The following is a 9303-nucleotide window of genomic DNA, read 5'->3' on the forward strand; positions in this document are numbered from 1 at the left end:
CTCTTCTTCTTCTTCAGAACATCAAAACAAAGACGGGAAGAGAAGCCATAAAATGCTAATACACCTTGACACTTTAGTCCCAATCAAATCCCTAGATCAGGGAGAAAATTCCCGGGCTTTCCACATCTAAAGAACATTGGTTACATGAGAAACATGTGACTTCCTGTGAGCAACATAAACAAACATTTAACCCCAGATATACTGAGTGTTTTCAACTTGTAATATCCAACAGTTTGTAAGCGTCTCTGAGACTCCAAGGGAAGGCCAGGATATAAATCCAGCCTCTTCTCTTCTTTTTAAGTTTCCCATACATCGCTCAGTAAAAAGTAAATCTGTACACCTTGCATTTTTAGGTAAAGCTTTTGCACCTATTGGAGCTGAGGTGGCTCAAGTGGTTAAGACGCTGAACTGCAGGCTGTGGAAGGAAACGTCTTCGGACAGCGCTGGCTCTTCGGCTTTGAAACGGAGATGAGCACCGCAACCCTAGAGTCGGATTCCACTGGCTTTCGAGCAAGGGAACCTTTACCTTTACCTTTGCACCTATTATTATAAGTGTTTTTGTTGTCCTCTAGTTCCGTTGTATACACAGTTTATTTAATGTATTCTTCCAATCCATCTGTAAAATCTTGCCCATGTATATTCTACCGTGGGGGGGACCCCTTTTTTTTTTTTAAAGACTTAATATAATTTTGCCCAGAGAGAAAGGGACCTTTGTTAGGGTTGCCAGCCTCCAGGTGGGGCCTGGAGATCTCCCGCTTTTGCAACTGATCTCCAGCTGACGGAGATCAGCTCCCCTGGAGAAAATGGCTGCTTTGAAGGGTGGACTCTATGGCATTGTTCCATGCTGAGGCCCCTCCCCTCCCCAAACCCCGCCCTCTCCTGGATCCACCCCCAAATCTCCAGGTATTTTCCAACCCAGACCTGACAACCCTAACCTTTGTTAAGACCACCCCAAGCAACGCAAAGCATGTGAGCTTCTGAGATCTGTTTAAGTTTCAGTTTAAGGCACTCTGTTTGGTAAGGAGACAACGGAGGCCAAACTGGGTTCTCATTCGTAGTGGACGGAGGACAGGCTGCCCCCTTGCCTGGCAAAGTCCCCTTGGACAATCAGTTTCCCTGCAGCTGAAGATTCCTTCTCTTTGGCGGCTAAATTTGGTATTTCCCCAATATTCCCTTGAATAACCTCCAGTATATTCCCTTATAATAACCTCCAGTTTTAGCTAATATGGCATGTCTCTTGCTTCTGACATGTCTTCCAAGAGGTTGACATTTTTAGTGACAGGAAGACTCCGTGCTAAAATGTTCATACTCCCCGTGCCATTTTGTCGTCCTCTCCTTTGTTGTTTAATTAATTAATTGATTGATATCCCTCCCACCCCGCCAAAGCTGGCTCAAGGCGGTTCGACAACTTTGTGGGTATTTCACACTCAGCAACATCTTAATCGCTCTAGCTTAATCTGTGGTATTCTCTTATACCTCTTAATTCTCTTAATCTATGGCATTCTCTTATAAATGCAGACGTTGCATCTTGCCACCATGGTTGGAAAATATTTTATCCCCCCGCACCCAGTTAGGGTTGCCAAGTCCCCCCGGGGGCAGGAAAACCCCCCCCCGAGAAGCCCGTTCCCCGCCGGCGGGGATTGGGCCGCCGGGGGGGACCCCACCCCCAAAGCACGTAACGCGCCCAGCGTAAACACGTCACCTGGAGGTGACGCAATCACTTCGGGCATGTTGTGGGGGGGGGACGCTTTATCATCTGAGGGAAAACTCTATGCTTTTCCCTCGAATGATTGTGGCTCCGCCCCAATGTGCCTGACGCAATTGCGTCCGGGACTCCCCCCGCTATTACAAAGGTAGGACTTGGCAACCCTATTGCCAGCCTTCAGGTAGGACCTGGGGATCCAAGGACCACAAGGGTAAGAAAGAAGTCAAACAAAGGGCCAATATTAAAAACTTAATTTAAAACTTACAATATACAAAAATACATGTATTTATTAGAAAGACCATTTAAACATATAAGGGCCCAACGAAAGCCTCATAAACAAGTAAAGGCGGCATAAGCCCAAGGGCCAAGACACATGACCTGACGCGTTTCCGCCCTATTAGGGCTTTCTTCAGGGGTCAAATTGTTAGGCCTTGCAAGTAGATAAATGGGTACCTGCTCCTAAGTAGCAGGGGGCACCCTCCTCCCTACGGAGTGGTGTGCAGCCGGAGTGCCGGCGAAGCAACGGTGTGGCGTGGCAGCGACGTGCGGAGACCTGGGGATTCGGCAGGCATGGCAAACATCCGGCGTCGAGCAGCGGCTGAATCTGGGCGAGGATTGGACGGGGAGGCGTGGTGACGTGGCGACGCAGCATGGTGGAGCCAATTGGACATATGCCGGAGCTGCGACCGTCACACAGCCACACACCATGAAGACCTCGCCGAAAGGAGTCGCTACAAACAAGACGCGCACCATGACGCCGTTGGTAGGAGGTGAAGAGCCCACTATGAAAAGAGCCGAGAAAAAGAAGAGCCCTGCTGTCTGGGTGCTGGTAGGCATTCACCTTCCCTTGTGAATTGTGGCCCTAGATAGGATGTGACTAATCATATGTAAACCGCTCCGAGCCTCCGGGAAGGAGCGGTATAGAAACCAAATAAATAAATAATAAATAGGGACAGTTACGTTTGCCCCAGGGCAATAACTTTTGCCCCACGAAGAAATCAGGCAGAAAATTCAAAGTGGAGGTTTTTAAAGATCTTTATCTGATGTACATCAGGGAAACCCAGCCTGAGATCAGAGACTCGGGTCTGAGGTCCGAAACTCAGGCCAAGGGCTTCGTAGTTCTGTGGTTACATACAGCTTTTATACAATCACCTAATTAACATATGCAAGATTCTAATGCCCTATCACGAACGCAAAAAGCCCCTATTTGTTAGTTGATTGGTCAACCACAAACTTACAATCTCCTCGCACGCCTCTTCTCCCTAGTCCCACATTGGTTTGTTTTTATTCCATTTATGTACATGCTTCCTCCCAATTAGTTATACATTGTAGTGAAAACCAGGTGATTTCCATCCTCAAGTATAATTGGGATGGTATGCTTCATCCGGTCCTCCCCTATCAAGAGCAGCCACGTGCTATCTTCTGGTTTGCTATCCTTATCAACAAATATGTTCCTTTAGATGTCTACCTTATGATGGACGGCATCCTGCCTTCTGCCTTCTGCTGTGCATCTTGCATTCTGCTGTGTAAGCTTATTTTCTACAAGAAGAAGAAGAAGAGATTGGGTTTATACCCTGCCCTTCACTACCCAAAAGTGTCTCAGAGCGGTTTACAAACTCCTTTCCCTTCCCCTCCCCACAACAGACACCCTGTGAGGCAGGTGGGGCTGAGAGAGCTCTTGACAGAGACTCTGAACTGCCCTTGAGAGAACAGCTCAGAGAGAACTTGTGACTGACCCAAGGTCACACCAGCAGCTGCATGCGGAGGAGTGGGGAATCAAACCCGGCTCTCCCAGATTAGAGTCCGCGCACTTAACCACTACACCAAACTGGCTCTCAAATCAACTTTTTTTAATAACAGAGTTCATTCTGAGTGTGTTCTGCTTTCTAGCTTCTAAAAGCAGGCTCTAATACTTCTCATTATAGATATTGATGATGAATTCCCAAAATTTCCCAATCAATAACCATCCCTAACAAAATAATAACTTTAATACATATTGCAATGAGATAACCATGTGACTTTGTTCTTGTTCAGTCGCACAGTCGAGTCCGACTCTTCGCGACCCCATGGACCAGGACACGCCAGGCCCTCCTGTCTTCTGCTGTCCTCTGAAGTTCACTCAATTTCATGTTCGTTGCATCGATGACACTGTCTAACCATCTCATCCTTTGCCGTCCCCGTCTTCTTTGACCTTCAATCTTTCCCAGCATCAGGGTCTTCTCCAGTGAGTGCTCCCTTCTCATTTGGTGGCCAAAGTATTTGAGCTTCAGTTTCATTATCTGGCCTTCCAGGGAACAGTCAGGGTTGATTTCTTTGAGGATTGACTGATTTGTTCTTCTTGCAGTCCAAGGGACTCTCAAGAGTCTTCTCCAGCACCATAGTTCAAAAGAATCTATTCTTCGGCGCTCGGCCTTCCTTATAGTCCAACTCTCACAGCCATACATGACTACTGGGAATACCATTGCTTTGACCATGCGGACTTTTGTTGGCAGGGTGATGTCTCTACTTTTTATCATGCTGTTTAGGTTCGCCATCGCTTTCCTCCCAAGGAGCAGGCGTCTTTTAATTTCATGGCTGCAGTCACAGTCTGCGGTGATCTGGGATCCCAGGAACGTGAAGTCTGTCACTACTTCCACGACTTCCCCTTCTATTTGCCAAGGAGTGATGGGGCCGGATGCCATGATCTTAGTTTTTTTGATGTTGAGCTTCAAGCCCACTTTTGCGCTCTCCTCTTTTACTCTGAGCAAGAGGCTCTTTAGATCCTTTTCACTTTCAGCCATTAGAGTGGTATCATCTGCATATCTGAGGTTGTTGATCTTTTCCCCAGCAATCTTAATTCCCGCTTGTGATTCATCCAGGCCAGCATTTCGCATGATGTACTCTGCATATATATTAAATAAGCAAGGTGACAGTATACATCCTTGTCGTACTCCTTTTCCTATGCTGAACCAATCAGTTGTTCCGTATCCGGTTCTAACTGTCGCTTCTTGGCCCTTATACAGGTTTCTCAAGAGACATGTGAGGTGGTCTGGTACTCCCATCTCTTTAAGGACCTGCCATAGTTTGTTGTGATCCACACAGTCAAAGGCTTTAGCATAGTCAATGAAGCAGAAGTAGATGTTTTTCTGGTACTCTCTTGCTTTCTCCATAATCCAGCGAATGTTGGCAATTTGATCTCTAGTTCCTCTACCTCTTCGAAACCCAGCTTGTACTTCTGGTAGTTCTCTATCCACGTACTGTTGAAGCCTAGCTTGTAGGATCTTGAGCATGACCTTGCTAGCGTGTGATATGAGTGCAATTGTGCGATAGTTTGAACATTCCTTGGCGTTGCCCTTCTTTGGGATTGGAATGTATACTGACCTTTTCCAATCCTGTGGCCACTGTTGCGTTTTCCAAATTTGCTGGCAAATGGAGTGCAGCACTTTAACAGCATCATCTTCTAAGACTTTGAATAGCTCAGCTGGGATACCATCACCTCCACTAGCTTTGTTGTTAGTAATGCTTTCTAAGGCCCATTTAACTTCACATTCCAGGATGTCTGGCTCGAGGTCAGTGATTATACCGTCGTGGTTGTCAAGGACATCGAGGTCTTTCTTGTATAGTTCTTCTGTGTATTCTTGCCATCTTTTCCTAATATCTTCCGCTTCTGTTAGGTCCCTACCGTTTTTATCCTTTATCATGGCCAGCTTTGCATGGAACACTCCCTTGATTTCTCCAATTTTCTTGAAGAGATCTCTAGTCCTTCCCATTCTATTATTTTCCTCTATTACTTTGCATTGTTCATTCAGGAAGGCCTCCTTATCTCTCCTTGCTGTTCTCTGGAAATCTGCATTCAGTTGGGTAAATCTTTCCTTTTCGCCTTTGCCTTTCGCTTTCCTTCTTTCCTCTGCTATTTGTAAAGCCTCATCAGACAGCCACTTTGCTTTCTTGCATTTCTTTTTCTTTGGGATGGTGGTGATTGCTGCCTCCTGTACAATGTCACGAACCTCCATCCATAGTTCTTCAGGCACTCTATCTATCAAATCCAGACCCTTGAATCTATTCTTCACCTCTACTGTATATTCATCAGGGATGCGATCTAGGTCAAACCTGAATGGCCTAGTGGTTTTCCCAATTTTCTTCAGTTTAAGTCTGAATTTTGCAATGAGTAGCTCATGATCTGAACCACAGTCAGCACCAGGTCTTGTTTTTACTGACTGGATAGAGCTTCTCCATCTTTGACTGCAAATTATATAATCAATCTGATTTCGGTGTTGCCCATCTGGTGATGTCCATGTGTAGAGTCGCCTCTTAGGTTGTTGGAAAAGGGTGACTACCATGTGACTACTAGACCAAGAAAAGGAAGGTTAAGCAGCAAAATCTAAAGACACAAGACAAAGATGTTTGTGAGGCCTCAAAAGATGGGAGTCATGTGTCTGGTGCCAAATGCACAGTTGCTGAATTAGAACATTTTCCAATGGAGGTCCAAAAACCACCTCTGTGGCTATCTAAGTCCGAGGTAGAGTGTCCTCAAGCAAGCAGCAGTCAGAATTTCAGTTTTGCACACTGCAGAGATCAGTTCCCCCGGAGAAAATGGATGCTTTGGAGGCATCGTACCCCAGTGAGGTCCAGGGCCATTTTTGGGCAGGAACGGAGTTCCGGCTGGCTCCTGAGTTGGCCACACCCAGCAGGAACTCATTAGCATAATAGGCCACACCCAACAGCAGAAACTCATTAGGATTGGCTACAGTAGGGGTGTGTGGCCTAACATGCAAAGGAGTCCCTGCTACAAAAAAAGGCCCTGGGTTTTGACAACAAACAAGGTGAACAGAATAAGAAGCAAAAGGTGGGTGTGGCTGGATGACCACACTTCTGGCAACAGGGGGCTGTGGCCTAATATGCTAATGAGCTGTGGTGTCAGGGTGTGGCCTAATATGCTAATGAGTTCCTGCTGGGCTTTTTCTACAAAAAAAAAGCTCTGCTGAGTTTCATGTCCTCCCCAGGCTCCACCCCTAAGTCTCCAAGAGTTTCCCAACCTGGATCGGGTAACCCTGCCTCTCCACCCCCCACTGGTGGCCAGGGGGAACCTGGCAAGCCTAACCCACCTGGGAAAGACAGGGATCTTTGTGGGGTGCAATGCCAGAAAGTCCACCCTCCACAGAGCCAGTTTGGTGTAGTGGTTAAGAGCAGTGGACTTTAATCTGGAGCTTGGGTTTGATTCCCCACTCTTCCACATGCAGCCAGCTGGGAGGCCTTGGGTCACTCACAGCTCTCTCAGAGCTCTCTCAGCCCCACCTACCTCACGAGGTGTGGGGAGGGGAAGGGAAGGAGATTGTAAGCCGCACTGTAGCGAAAGGGAGGTATAAATCCAATTTCTTCTTCCTCTTCTTCTTCTCCCATTTTCTCCAGGAGCTCTGTAGTCTGGAGCAGTGTTCCCTCTAAGCTGAGTTAGTGTGAGGTAGCTCACAGTTTTTTAGCCTCCAGCTCACACATTTTTGCCTTAGCTCAGGAAGGGATGGCTCCAGAGCAAACTAATTGATGCAGTAGCCAAATCATGAGCTCACAACTTTAATGCCAGTAGCTCACAAAGTAGAATTTTTGCTCACAATACTCCATACCTTAGAGGGAACATTGAGATGAGCTGTAATTCCAAGGGAATCCCCAGGTCCCACCTGGAGGCTGGCACCCCTAGGTAACAATCTGAGAAAGTGTGTTCTCCATCAGGGCATCAAAATTTTGGAATTCCCACCCCAGGGAATTTCATCTGTCTCCCTCTATTGGCGTCTTTCACCAGCAGGTGAAAACTTTTTAAATTTCATCTGATATACCCCCCCACACACACCAATATTTTTTGGGCTGTCCTTCTAGTGTTATGTGTTCTTAATTGAATTTTATCTTTATACATTTCACTGTGATTTTTAGTTGTCTAAATGTTGTGACGCTTGCAGCCTCGGGGACTCCGATTGGGGCCAGATCTGCATTTGTCCTTCCCAGCCTTCTGACTCTGTCTTCAAAAAAGCTGTCTACATTTGCTTTTGTGTTCAAACCTCAACAGCGCACATCCGATGAATGCACGTGCTGTTGAGCTCCGTGAGTGTGATGCCCTGGCAGCTGCTGGCTCTCTGCTTGAGAGAGGTCCTGACTCACTCCTCTCCTTTGCCGGAGGCCCCAGAATTGCTGCCACACACCTGCCCAGGCCTCAGCTTGCCTAGTTTGCCTCCAGCTTCAACGGCAAAGGTGCTTTCACACCTGGGATTCAGATGCAGAAGATGGCACAAATCCTCATTTGCATGACAAATGTCAAGCTGCCCGCTATCTCATTGGACAGATCTCTGAATTTGAAGAAGAAGAGATTGGATTTATACCCTGCCCTTCACTACCTGAAGGAGTCTCAGAGCAGTTTATAATCTCCTTTCCTTTTCTCTCCCCACGGCAGACACCCTGTGAGGTAGGTGGGGCTGAGAGAGCTCTGAGGGAACTGCTCTTGAAAGAACAGCTCTGAGAGAACTTGTAACTGACCCAAGGCCACCCAGCTGGCTGCATGTGGAGGTGTGGGGAATCAAACCCAGTTCTCCCAGATTAGAGTCTGCCACTCTTAACCACTACACCAAACTGGCTGTACATCATTCTACAGCAGAAGAGGTTCACTTTAGCCACTATGGCTAGTAGCCACTGATAGACCACTCCTCCATCCCCTTTTTAAAGCTGTCTGTGCAATCACTTCATCCTCTGGTAATGAATTCCACATTTTAATCATTGTATTAAAAATATATATCCTTTGGTCTGTCCTGAATCTACTGCCCATCTTCAAATACCGGTTACAATTTCCCCACCTAAAACAGCTTCTTACCAGCCACAGTGGGCTCCCTAACACAGATAGAAAGTCAGGGACCAGACCCAGCAACACACCCAGCTCAGGGTTCATCCCATGGTTGCCAGCCTCCAGGTGGTGGCTGGAGATCTCCTAGGATTTACGACAGAGATCAGTGCACCTTGAGAAAATGGTCACTTTGGAAGGTGGACTCGAAGTCCCTCCCCTTCCCAAACCCCGCCTTCTTCGGGCTCCACCCCCAAAACCTCCAGTTATTTCCCTGCACCAAGCTGGAAACCCATCTGTTCATTCTCCAGTGTAATACATGTCAGCGTGTGTCAGCACTACCCTTCTCTAAGCTGTGGAGTCCTGTGAGCAAAAATTCTATTTTGTGAGCAGCTGGCATTAAAGTTGTGAGCGAGCAATTTGGCTCCTGCATAAATTAGTTTGCTCTGGAGCCGTCCTTCCTGAGCCAAGACAAAAATGTGTGAGCTGGAGGCTCAAAAACTGTGAGCTGGCTCACACTAACTCAGAGGGAGCACTGAAAGCAACATGACCAACCTTTTCATATATATTTTTAAGTTACTTGTCTTGGCTGGTATCCAGCATAAACTCTTGACTGTCATGTCAAAAATGTATATGCGTGTATTCAGGAGTCATTTCGTAGAAAAAGAGGTGCAGGAGCTAATTAGCATAACTTATTAGCATAACTTATTTGCATGTGCCACACCCACTGGACAGTTTTGGATTGCTAGCTATTGGGGGGGGAGCGTGCAGATCTGCTCTCACAGAGGAGGGAGAGCTTGTA

This window comes from Gekko japonicus, unplaced genomic scaffold (assembly GCF_001447785.1).
Source record: "Gekko japonicus isolate JY-2015 unplaced genomic scaffold, Gekko_japonicus_V1.1 scaffold1972, whole genome shotgun sequence".
NCBI lineage: Eukaryota > Metazoa > Chordata > Lepidosauria > Squamata > Gekkonidae > Gekko > Gekko japonicus.